The following is a 13,171-nucleotide window of genomic DNA, read 5'->3' as shown; positions in this document are numbered from 1 at the left end:
AATGTTAGTAATTATTAACTGGAAAATTCATCCTAAACTCTAGAAAGCAAGGTACCAGGTAAGATCTTTATCACCAAACAGGTGTGGAGAAGGGAATCAATACTCTTGGTCTCTACCAACCACCTCTAACTCTCAAAAAAAAAAAAAGTACTTGAGGAGACTGTAGAGAAAGATTTAGTTAGAATGTGAAAGTCAAGTTCTGGGATTGTTGCTGGTGTTGGTCTGTACATTCCAACAGGGAATGCTGGAAGATTTAGGCCGGCAGGGAGCAATAACTGGATCAGAAAGTGGTTGTCTTGAGCCACTTACATAGTCCAGAGGTTTCTACAAATGTCTTCCTAACCAAATCCAATGGCTTTTCAGGACTCACACTCTCCTGGATTCTCTAGTCCCTAAATGTGGTGTCACTGATTCTCTTACATCCACCACGGGTGATTTTTTTGTCTTTTGCTGTTACTCTACATCCTAGGCCAGATTTTTCAAAGCCCTCGTTCTTGTTCTGTATTATCTCATTGTTTTGTACTGGTCTCAGCCTATCAATAACCAAAGTTGAGAGTGGACCATTGCTTGTGGTTCTTATTATAGTTGCAAGACATCCTTCAGCAATAACCATCAGAAAACTTTGAACATGAGGCGTGTGAATTAAAAGAAAGGACACAGAAATCAATTAGCTCACATGGTCAGTTACTGAAATCCATTGAGATCACTAAAACAAAGGAAGGACCCAGCTCTTTATTTAGTCATGTGCCCAGAAACGTGTCCCAGAGAGCTGTCTTCGAAGTGGATGCCTCTTGCAAATCAACAGGTATGTCAGGCACTACATTACAAAAGAAAAAAAATCAGGGCTTAAACTACACCCATTCAAAATATAAAGCCACTTTACAATATCAAATGAAATTCCCAACCTGATGACTCCCAATTTTACAGATTTTGCTCAGTAATTCCCCAAATTTTTTTCCCCTAAGAATCCTTTACAATCCTAAAAGTAATTGAGAAATCTATAGAGTTTTTCTTATTTTATTTCAAAAATAGACATTGATAATTGTTTAAATTATGTACTTCACTAAAAAATAAAAGTAATGAGGTTATTACATTAAAATAAACTACAAATTTTGTGAAAAATAATTTTATTTTCTTTTTAAAAAAATATTTTATTTATTTTTAGAGAGGAGAAGAGGGGAGAAAGAAAGGAAGAGAAATATTAATATGTGGTTGCCTCTCAAATGCCCCCTACTGGGGACCAGGTATATGCCCTAGACTGGGAATCAAACTGGTTTGCAGGCTGGCACTCCAGCAACTGAGCCACCCCAGCTAGGGCAATAATCATATTTTCTAAAAGAAAGGTTAGTGCAAAGAGTGGCATTATGCCCAGCCAGTCCAGAGGCTGTGGTTGCAGAGGGACCAATGAGAAGTTACAAAAAGTGCTGTTTGTGTGTGTTGTCATGGCTGAGGTATGTGCCCTGCCTAGGTGGATGGGCAGGTCTCCGAACAATGCTTTGGGATCATACGTCCCTACTGCAAGGAATCTCCATGCCTCTAACATTCATCTTCAGAAGACTGGCACTTCTAGGGTGCCCTCTTTTCTGAAAGAACACATTCTTGGAGCTGATACCTCTGTTGACCTAGGAAAGACACAGGGTGTGTCTTTAGTCCTGGTGATGGTATTGCCAGAGTATGTGGGCCGAGGAATGTTCAAGCAGAAGAAATGTTAGCGTTTTCTTCAGGCTTAATCGTATGTCTCTGAACTTGGAACCTGACAACGTTGGTGTTGCCGTGTTTGGAAATGACAAGCAAATGAAGGAAGGAGGTATTGTAAAGTGAACAGGAGCCGCTGTGGATGTTCCCACTGGTTAGGAGCTATTGAATCACTTAGTAGATGCCCTGGGTGATGTCATGGACAAAAAGGGTCCAGTTGCTTCCAAGACCTGTAGACAAGTTGTCCTGAAAGCCTCTAGCATCATTTTTTTGAATCTCTATGCAGGAACAGAGAGACTGGCATTAAGGTTGTGAATAGGTTGGTGCCAATGGGTTGTGGTCAGCATGAGCTGATCATTGGTGACTGATAGACTGGCAAAACACCCACTGCTACTGACACAATCATTAACCACAAGTGTTTGTGATGGATTCGGTAAAAAGAAGAAGCTATACTGTCTCTAGGTTGCTATTGGTCAGAAGAGATCGTCTGTTGCCAGGTAGGTGAAGAGACTTGCAGGTGCAGCTGCTATGAAGTGCACCATTGTGGTTTCAGCTACTGCTCTGGTGCAGCCCCTCATTAGTACCTGGCTCCTTATGCGCCTCTTCCATGGAAGAATAATTTAGGGATGATGGCAAGTATCCTCATCCATGATGACTTAGTCAATCAGGCTGTTGCTTATGGTGACATGTCTTTGCGGCTGCACTGACCCCTGGTGGTGAAGCCAACCCTGGTGATATGTTCTACCTACACTCCCACCTGCTAGAGAGAATAGCCAAAATGAATGATTCTTTTGGTGGTGGATACTTCACTGCTTTACCAGTCATGAAAAAAAAGAAAAGCTGGTAATGTGTCTATTTACACACCAACAAATGCCATTTCTATCACTGATGGACAGATCTTCTTAGAGACATACCACATTTTTCAACTATAAGACGTACATTTTATTTTTTACCAAATATTTTGCTTCAAAATTTTTTTCCCCATTTTCCTCCTCTAAAACCTAGGTGTGTCTGGGGTCTGCACCATAAGACATGCCTAGGTTTTACAGGCAGAAAATAGGAAAAAAACTTTGAGGCAAAAAATGGGGTAAAAATATGTGTCTTATAGCCCAAAAAAGCGGTCATTATTCTACAATGCTATTCACCCTCTCGTCCATGTTGGTTTGCCTGTCTTCCATGTTAGATCTGCTGCCTAAACCAGGGCCATGAAGCAGGTAGCAGGTACTGTTACCAGTAAACATTAGACAGTCTGTTCAGAGCACCAGGAAATTTCCCCCACTGGCCAACATGGCGGCAGGGGGAGGTTCCTACACTGAACACATAGACAATAGCAAGATAATTGGGTAGAAAAAAGCACATACCCCCTTCTGGTACCAGTGGAGGGCAGGCACATGCACCATGCCAGTCACAATGGCACAGTGGGAGGTGTTGGGTTGGGAGGTGGACCCACCCAAAGTGCGTGAAAGTTTGGGGCGTTGATTGGTCATTTTGAGAAAGCACCTGGTCCATCCCACACCCAGGCTAATATAATCTCAGGGGAGCGTAGAGATGTTCTTTTGCTCACTCAGGCTCATTACACTCTCTCTGGCTCATGGCTCTCTCTTGCTCATGACCGGCACTGGTGCAGTGCATCGGCCTGTCCTCTCCACTGGGCACATGGCCTTCATAGCCACTTGGCTCATGGCGTCCAGAAGCGAGTCTCTCTTTCCCTCTCTTACCCACTTTGTGATGCATTTGCCCATAGGTTTGCTCACCCTCTCTCCCGGGAGCATGCGACCTCGTAGCCCCAGCAGCCACAAGGCCCATGGCCGTGCAGTCTCCAGGAGGAAACTTAGACAGACAGCAGTCAGGAACAAGCTAAGCCACCTGGACTTCTCGGCAGCCGCCTGTGGGCTCCAAAGAAGGGCTCTTTAAATTGGAGCAGGAGCTCTGGGTTCTGGCTTTTGTCTGGTCTCGGGGAGGAGATGGGCTTTGGGACAGGAGTCCTCCACTCTCCTAGATTGTGCAGCACGTGAATAAAACCTTTTTTTTTTTCTTTTACACCAGCATCTGCCTTATGAGTTGGCATTTGTGGCAACAGGCAGACAAAGCCCTGTTTCTGTTCAGTTACACTACCATGATGCTGGAACGGGCTCAGTACCACAAGTTTGCTGTGTTTGCCCAGTTTGGTTCTGGGCTCAATGCTGCCACTCAACAACTCTTGTGCCCCAGTGTGCGTCTGACTGGCTGAAGCAAAAACGGTTTTCTCCCGTGGCTATTGCAGAACAAGTGGCCATGATTTTTTTCATGCCCATGTAAGGGGGTATTCCAATAAACTGGAGCCCAGCAAGACCACAGAGTTGGAGAATGCTTTTTTGTCTCATGTTATCAGCCAATATCAAGCCCTTTTTGGTAGTATTAGAGTGGACAGAAAGATCTCAGAACAGACAGATGCAAAGCTGAAAGAGACTGTAACCAACTTCTCAGCTGGATTTGAAGCTTCATCAGCTCCTACGGATTCACATCTAACACCAGTTTGATTTTGTCATTGTTTCTTCTAGTAATCAGTTCCATTTCAAAAAAATTATTATCATACCCCGGATATACCGAAATCACCTTAAAAATAAGGTTCCATATTTTTTGGTGGTTAAAAATAATAATAAAAAATGGAGTGGCATTAGTTTTCCTATTACAGACTTCATTAATGTCGGTCTTAATTAAAGAGAGTTCAATTCTCGCATTGGCTTCTGGATTTACTTAGTTGCAATATGCTGTTTTTGGTGGAGGTATATGAAGAAAATCAAGCCCCACACAAATAAGAATGGCTTATTTGTCCTTTAAGATAATTAATTGATTTCTTTGATATTACACCAAAAACTGGACAAGTGACTTTTTGCTACGTTAGTTGCAATGCCCCATTGGTCTGTATATTTCACTATGAATGGTTCTGGAACCTACCCATGGCTTTTTAACACATACATCAACATTTGAAAAAAATCGGCTCATGCATTACACAGATTTTCCCAGTGCTGACACACACCATCATTTCTGTAACAATGAGGAATCTTTCCAGTTTCTGTTGATGGTTATAAATTTCCCATTTTTTTCTTGGAAGCTCATAGACAACACTGTTTGTTTTTCTTGAAGTGAAGGCTTACCATGGCCCACTTTGAGACAATAGTTTGTCAATTGTTTTCTTATTAAAACAATTAGCGTGGGGGGGGGGAAGGAGGCTAGTTTAGCCTGCCATTCAAATAATTGCACAAGTACCTTTCCTCCTCGCAACCATTACAGTTCACTATGCAGAAGACATGCATACTGAAAGTATGCTTTAAGTAAGCTCCTATCATTACACAGGAGTGAAGAATGTGATGCTTACAAGTACAGTTTGGTGCCGCTGACTTAATTTTGTGCTGAAGCCCCAACTGTTTTGCTCATCATTGTGTTTGCACTATCAGTAAAAATGCCAATACAGAGAAATAGGGAAAGCCTGTCTTAGCACTGTGAAAGTTGTTTTGATTTCTCATACATCATGAAAAAAATTAGGAGCCCTGGGTTCCAATTAAAAAATGTTGCTAAAGAAAAAAACCCTCTTACCCAGAGATCTAGTTCTCAAACCAAACATCCACCTAGATCTCTCTGTGCCTATTGTCCCTGTGTCCTTTTCTCAGTATCTTTCTGAGTTTTTTATTTCATATGTTAGGATCAGATTGCTAAGCATCGAGACTCAAGATCCTGGGAGTTTTATTTCCTATTTCTAGTCAGTCATCATCAGTATTCCTTTTTTTAAAAAAATATTCCCCATTGCTATAGATTTCCAAAAAAACTCTCAAGCCTGAATTACTGATTCTTTGGCCCCTTCTTTTCTTATAGCAATAGTGAGTATTCAAGATGTTTCATCCTTCTTTTTTTTTTTACCTATTTATTTAAACACAATGTTCATTCCAGGAACAAGTCAAAATCCCATAGACCTGAAAAAATCAACACAGTTTTATTCACATCACAGGGTTTCCAAGCCACGCCTAAAAAGATAATCAGGTGCCAAAAAAGCCATTTTATCAAGTAGCATATGGCATTCTAAATTAAATGAATTGGACCTACACTCCCTCCAACTACATAATTATACTAATTTTCATCTTTCCTTTTAAAGCTAGATCTGTGAAATTCACAAATCTACAAAGGCAAATGGTTTCTTGCTAAAATGTCTAGTACCCTTTAAAAATTATATGTATTGATCTTTTGTCAAATCACAGCAAGTCATTGACCATATTATTGGTCTAAGAAATAGCTTTAATTTGCACCCTCTTCTTGAACATTTAGGTGGATTTGTTCCCCTGAATTACAAATGCGTGTATCTTTGCACCTTCTCCATGTCATGGTTCTCAGGGGACTTTCCCACAGTACACCATATTAAGAATATGTTTGTTTCTATTAGCTTTATAGTAATGACTAAAGAATTTCATTAGGCAATATAAAAATAGTCATTATGCAAATTCATACTAAAGTAAAATTCTGATGAGTTCTAGCCACCTTAGGCTCTAATGTTAGGGAGCGAAAAACAATTTTAATTATTACATTCTAGAATCCCCTGATTTGAGAGCAACCTAGCTGTGGTCCCACAGATCTGCTGGGTCATACTGCCCGGTGTCACGCCGAGTGCTTCCTGTAGTTACAGGACAGAGCACAGATAAGGAACACATTGAGAGTGGTCACTCCAAAGTCACTGACAGGTTAATAAAATACTGTTTCTGTTTTGACAAGACAGAAACTCCTCCAGAAGCTAGGCAATCTTTTATGCTATTGCATTCTTTCCAAATAGCAGGAGGAACAATTGCAATACTTTCTGATAAATGGGTTATAAAGCACAAAATCAATCAGACGGAAAAGAGGCTGTTTTACTACCACATCCATTCCTGTTTTCATAAATGTTATCAGAAAATATTCCAACAGTAACAGAGTGAAGAGCAGAAAGCACAGTATATAACAATTATGTTATTAAGCTATGGGATGTTTTCAGTCCTTTATAAATTTGCTAGAAGTCTAATTTTTAAAAAAAGGTTTCCAAAGATATCTTTTAAGAAACTAAATTTTTAATCATTATGATTTCAAAACTATGAGTAGAAATACTAAGGATTTTCTTAATGAAAATATAATTAACCCCCCCAAAACACTTGTTAAATAAAAGTGGAAAAGCTTATTCCTACAATTTTGCAGAGCAAGGTCGAAGCTTTTAGAATATCAGTATATTAGGAATGCAACGAAATTGATCGATGTACTAAAATCCATCTCCCAAATGCCCCATAATCAGTTCAGAGACCTTAGGCTCCTTCTATAAAAATAAACAAATACAAACAAGCTCTTCAGATAATAATTTTTAGAACCTTCCTCATGTTTAATTCAGTCAAAACATAGTGGCCTTGTAGCTAGTACATCCAATGCCATTAAGCTGGAGTTAAAAATCTATTTTTTTAAATTTGTTCTATTTGAAATTGATCTTAGCTTCTGTGAGGAGCTATAGCCACACATTTGAAAATCATTACAAAGTAGAACCCATCTTTTAGAAAGATAGTAATCAATGTTGTGCCTTAACAGAAGGATCAAGTTGTATTTCCTTTGTGTCGCCCTTGTACGTATGAATCCTGATATATTTTCTTTTATTTTGAAAATATTATCCACGATACTTATTGCATCTTTTTCACAATGAATCCTAATACAATCAGTATCATTATTTATTTCAAAAGCTTTTCCCACTTTGTGCTGTTGTCTACACTTGTCATTACTGCATTTCATTGTTTAGGATTCTAAATTTTAATTCAGATTCCGCTTCCAGGGGGTTTCGGGGTGTCCTCTGACTACTGTGACTTGTTGAAAGGGTTATAAAAGAAAGAAATTTCATGGGCAGGAATGATTTTTAAATGCCTGGAAACAGAAGCTTCTGCTCTGTGCTATTATCAACCCCACTATCCCCAAACTTTCAGTAAAGCTGTGATACATACAGCAACAGCGAGTGAATGGCATCCTGGGAGAGCGGAAGGAGAACGAATGGCTTGCCTTCTCTGCTCCAACCACCTGGGGGTGAAGAAAGGGGGCATTCTCGGGGAGGAGGAAAGCAGGCAGACATCAAAGGTCAGCACAGGTTGGAACCTGGAGCCCCGAGTTATAAGACACACATACCCAGACTTAAAAATAGTGGGGGTGGGTCCTGAGTTCATTACAGGAAATTGGGTGAGGACTTGATGCATTTTGTTTGGACAGTAAAGAAAAGTGTGAGCCCAGAAGACAGGAGTCTTCATAACCACACACTTACATATCGATGTGGTTGTGTGATGCACACACTCTCTGATCAGGCCTTTGTTTCTAACTCTGGCTTTGCCACCCACCGCCTGGATTTCGGACAAGGTATTAAACTTCTCTGTGTACCTGTTTCCCCTTTTATAAGACAGCACCAGTAATAGATATAACTTTATAGAGTCAACATAAGGGTCATATCAATTAATCTTCTTAAGGACCTTGAACACTATCAGATAATATATTATTTTTTTTCTTAATAAATAAAAGAACAAATACAGAGTCCTGAAGGAAATGCTAATGTTCTGTTAGATTTTCTGCCCTGTATCACATTTACAAGGGTGTTCTGGTCACAAAGCTAATGAAGTTGTTCTTGAGAGATTTACATATAAAATCTGTGGAATGAAATGTTGCATTGGTAGTATTTAAAGTAAAGTGCTTTTATTTCTTCATAAAATAGTCCTAATGTGTGGTCTCACATTTTGGAGGAAGAAAAATGTAAAAATCAGCTTGTAGACTCTGGTACAGGAAAAGTCCCCCTGGTCTCTTTGAGGCCCGGAAGGGGAGCTGCGGAGGGGTGAGTTCTCACTGGCACAGACACTCTTCCCCGTTTGGAACGGTGCACGCCGGGAGAGGATACCTCTGCAGGAGCACATCCTGAATCGCAGCGTTATCCTTTGTTCACTTCTTGGTCTTCCCCACTCAGCTGCGAGCTTCTTGTGAGCAGGAATGATTTTTATCCGCACCATGTACTGCAACGTAGCCGGCACTCCACAAATGTTTGTTTGGCTGGTCTGCTCTGGCAATGACCTTCCCCACCAATACCAGCAGCGCTCACTCACCCAATGGGAAGTCCCAGCACAGGTTTCAGTATACCCTGCTAAGCAGAGAATCTGCAGGGGAAAACTGATATTAGAACCCCTTATGTGTTTTATTTTTCTCCCTCCAAAAGGAAATTATCAGAAAGTTTAGTATTAGTATAGTATATAATTGCCTATGCGAAGGTATCATAAGCACTTCATTAATTAGAATGTCTAAAAGTCTAAACGCTTCTTGATTCCCTTGCTGTCTCACGTAGATGAGCACGCAGGACTTTGGTTATCTTCCTTTGTGGGACCACCCTGCCCGTTTCTTTGTTCGCTCTCTTCTGGAATCCTCTCAAATGTCACCTCTTCCACAAGACTTCCCCAAACAGATATCAAAACCCTGCCTTGGTGTCACCTTGACAGTCTCTAGCATTCGATTTTTGGCATGCCTCATTTTACTCATCTGTGAATCTCACCTCTCTCTGCTTCTCTCTTCTCTCCTCTCTACAAACACACACACATACACACACACACACACACACACACACAGGCCCGAGTCTTACTTATCTGAAAAATCCAACAGCTTCCAGAATGTTTGACACAGGAATACTCTCAGAAAAAAAAAGTTTCATGAGTTAACAATTTAAGCCAAATGGAGATTTATTTTTTCTTATTTAAATGAACATTTATATATTTGGGGTAGCTTCTTGTAGGGAAAAGTTGGAGCACCGTTTAAAGGACTACCGACTCTTCTACACTATAGCGTCACGTTCTACGATGACCATCATATTACACTGAAAGCCTTACAGAGGTGGAGAAGAAAATGGAAGGACAAGGGAAGGGAAGGGAAGATAACAAAGTGAGGAAGAGAAAAGAAAGATCCATAAAATCTCAGCTCTTTCATGGAAATAAAATTATATTTCTGGTATCTATAATTTGAATATTTCTATAATTTGAAAATGCAAGTTATCCATGTGTATGTCAACATACAATTAAAATTGCCAGCAAAAAAAGTTAAATATCCAGGAACTTCTATAATTTTCTAATTCCAATGTTAAACTATTTTCAGGTCATATAATGACCAATTTATCGAGATTGACAATACCAAAATATCCAGGTCAATGAAGGAGAAAAAATTCCTAAGTTTAATTCTTTCACTTGGTGCTTTCCCATATAATGCAAAATATCTGAAACCACACATGAACTCTGAATTCTGTTCTTCATGCAGGTCAAGTTCATAGAGAGGTTATGATATCTATAGAGAGGTTCGGTCACCAGTTTAAAGGTACAATGTCTACTATAATTAATTTAGAATGTCATGGTCTGGCTTGTGCAATCAGCAAGGAAATGCCAGTCTGGGACACCTGTCTGGTAGATGGATGGATTTTATTTTGTTGTTTCTAAGTCAGTGCAGGAATGGGAAGGGCCGGTGTAAATGCGTGTTATTAGAGTGGTGATGTCAGGGCTGCTCTTGGTTTTCATGAGAATATTAATGCCCACTTCTCTCTTGACTCAATCAACAAATAGTAATTAAGTATCTCCTATGGGCAGGTGCTATATTCTTTTGGATCAAAAAGCCTCATGGAGAGATACGAAAATACTACTAAAAATATATTTAAAAAACACAATAAAACCAAAAAGGAGTACTGGCTACCTTTCTTTCTGGTGGTATTTCCTGTGCTTGCTTGCCAGTGGAGGGGCTTTTTAAGAAGCTCATAAAATCACACCCAACTGCAGCTACTTTCTCCCTCTTTTCATAAGGACAGGTGAGGTCTACTGCTGCCTTTGAGGGGGTTTTAATACATCCTTACATAATAGGACCTACAACCCACTCTAGGAAGCAAGATGTATACAATGGGTACCATGTTTTTCAGACCATAAGACATGCCTAGGTTTTAGAGGAGGAAACTAGCAAAAAAATGTAAAGCAGAAAATGTGGTAAAATATTTAATAACTAAATAATATTTCACCAAGGTAAATGTAAACAGAACTCAACAGCAGCATTAACAACCATTATTCCTCCCAAATGGGGGTGGGGGTGCCTCTTATAGTCCGAAAAAAATTGGTAGTTACTGGATCAAGTTCATTAGAGTAGAAGCTAGGAACAGATAATGAGCCACAAAATTATGTTCATTCACTTGGGTCACCAAAGTGCTTTTGCAGATTATAAATGTCCTTTGCACAGAGGTATGATCCAGAATCCTTTCCGATTCAAAATACCGCAGCTCCGAACAGCGGGCTACTTCAGTCTGGGGACAAGGCCTAGCATCTAGCATAGATGCTTCAGTCAGCTGTGAATGTGTACACATGAATCCAGTAAACGTAAAAATTAAGTTAAATTTTAAAAAAATCTTTAAGTCGTATGTTCATTATATCAAATACTGCCCAAGTTAATCAACCTAATTATGGTTAACATGTGCTCAGCACTCTAGTCATGCCTACCCCTCACAACCAGAACTCACTGAGATACGGAAATAAATCTCATCTTCCTTTGGGACACCCTCTCAGGATTTGTTCAGCTGTTGCCAGCATCAAATTTGTGTAAGAAATAACCAAAGATGTGGACTTGAGCTGTCCTACGAAGTTGTATTTTTGTGTGTGTGCTTTTGCTATAGGAGAGTAAAGGAAGGTTATAGTTTTTTTTTTTCATTTTTTAACACTCTTCATTTCATCACAGAAGGAAATATTTTGGTAATTTCATGTCAGTCCTGTTCATTTTTCAGAGCTGTCTGTGGTCTGGGAGAGAGAATCACGCGGAAGCTGCTCTCAGGAGATGAAGCGCAGCCCCAGAAGTTATTTCCCGTTGCATAGTTTAACACCCTCAAGTGGGCAACATCGCAGAAACTGGCAGAAACTGAGGTTCTGAGCGCTCACAGTTACTGACTGGAGATGATCAGAGGAGAACATACGATGATCGGTGACTGGGAGCTGGCGGTACTGCAGCCACCGACATTTCCGGCTGATGATCGTTGACTCTTTTTCCATTAGATGCAATAGACTGTGTTCTTTTTTCACTAAGATTTTATTTTGATCTTCCAACACAAGTGCTCTGATTCTTATCTCCCACCCCTGACTCTCCTATACTAACATTAGCCTTGTCTTTGATTCTTTCTGATATAATCTTGTCAAATTTTATTACCTTAGTACTGTGGCCACCATCCTGGTCTACACAGCGATCTCCTGCATCATTGTAATGGACTCAATGCTGAACCCTCCAGATTCTAACCCAGGCAGAGCAGTAATAGATTAATAACCACCAAACACTGCTATGCACATTCCCTCCTCAAAATACAGAAGGCCTCCCTATTTCCAGAGAGCAAACCAAAGTGATTTCCTGGCATTTAAAGCTTTGTATCTAGATCATTCATCAAATGCCAACAGGCGATTGTAGGTCCATCAGATAAATCACTTTCGCAGGCTGTACAAACACCAGTTCATAACCCAGGTCTCTCTAGAAGCCCATTCCAGTCCAACTCCCCAGCAGTGATGCTCCCTTCATTCCAGATTCATCCAGTGCCAAACAAACAAAACAAAACAAAACAAAGAAAAACAACTGACCTAAGTAATAATACTTGGAGACCTTAGCAAGGCAGGCTTAAGAATGGCCAACAACACCAGAGTTCGGATTTACAAAAGGTGTATTAATCATCAAATTCCATGCAAGACTCTCGCCTTCAAGCACATACACAAGCAGTTACATCTCTTCTCATCAGACAGTCTCAGGGTCTCAGTAAACTGTTGATCTTTCAGTGACAATGGGTGGCCTCGAAAGAAAACTTTAGCTGTAGTTCTGATGGAAACATTACTTCTACAGACACTGAACCGAGAATCCAGAGATAATGAATAACCCCTTTCTTGGACCTCACTTACCACGTAGAAAAATCACTTTTTTTTGGTTTTAATGAACCTCACTTCTGGTTCCATTTTGCCATTTCAGCTGTTAGCATCTCAGCAAAACACCACTAGTTCCTTCTCTAGCCCTTCTGTGATGTATAGAATGAAGTTTTTCTTAGTCAGTGGAAGATCATTAAAAAGCAGGGCTCTGAAATCTTTATTCTGAATGAAGTACCACTTTAAATTACTGTCTGTTCACTGTCCTTAGATTGCACCTTAAGCATTTACTCACAATTCTACCACGGAGCACTTTCTCTGATTTGTCTAGAAACTGGAACCGCATCCTGATGCCCTTAATATTATTTTCTCTGCAATCACAGTTAAGCGTTCAGAATGGCAACAGGGTGTTTTGAAAGAACCACGTCTGGTCTCAGTGTTGTTTGCAATGTGGTTGGAACGTATATTTTCTGTACCATCAACACGTGAGAGTGTGTGGTTTCCTGGGTCACTGATACACAGCTCGGTCCTCCGGCCAATGCGCACACATTCTAATGATGATGCTGGACCAC

At 40.2% G+C, this 13,171-nt stretch overlaps 1 protein-coding gene and 1 pseudogene across 1 annotated transcript in view; one reads left to right on the top strand and one right to left on the bottom strand.

Annotated features, from left to right (window-relative positions):
• The window catches only part of GPC5 (glypican 5), a 1,180,201-nt gene that overhangs the window by 963,744 nt on the left and 203,286 nt on the right, over nucleotides 1-13,171 (bottom strand). The window lies entirely within an intron of this gene.
• Nucleotides 1,473-4,214, top strand: LOC118994681 (ATP synthase subunit alpha, mitochondrial-like; annotated as a pseudogene).

The sequence above is a fragment of the Sturnira hondurensis genome, unplaced genomic scaffold (genome assembly GCF_014824575.4).
Source record: "Sturnira hondurensis isolate 20B ecotype Veracruz unplaced genomic scaffold, ASM1482457v3 Scaffold0009719, whole genome shotgun sequence".
Lineage (NCBI taxonomy): Eukaryota > Metazoa > Chordata > Mammalia > Chiroptera > Phyllostomidae > Sturnira > Sturnira hondurensis.
Note: the sequence above shows the minus strand (reverse complement) of the source record. Positions and strands in the feature narration are given on the sequence as shown.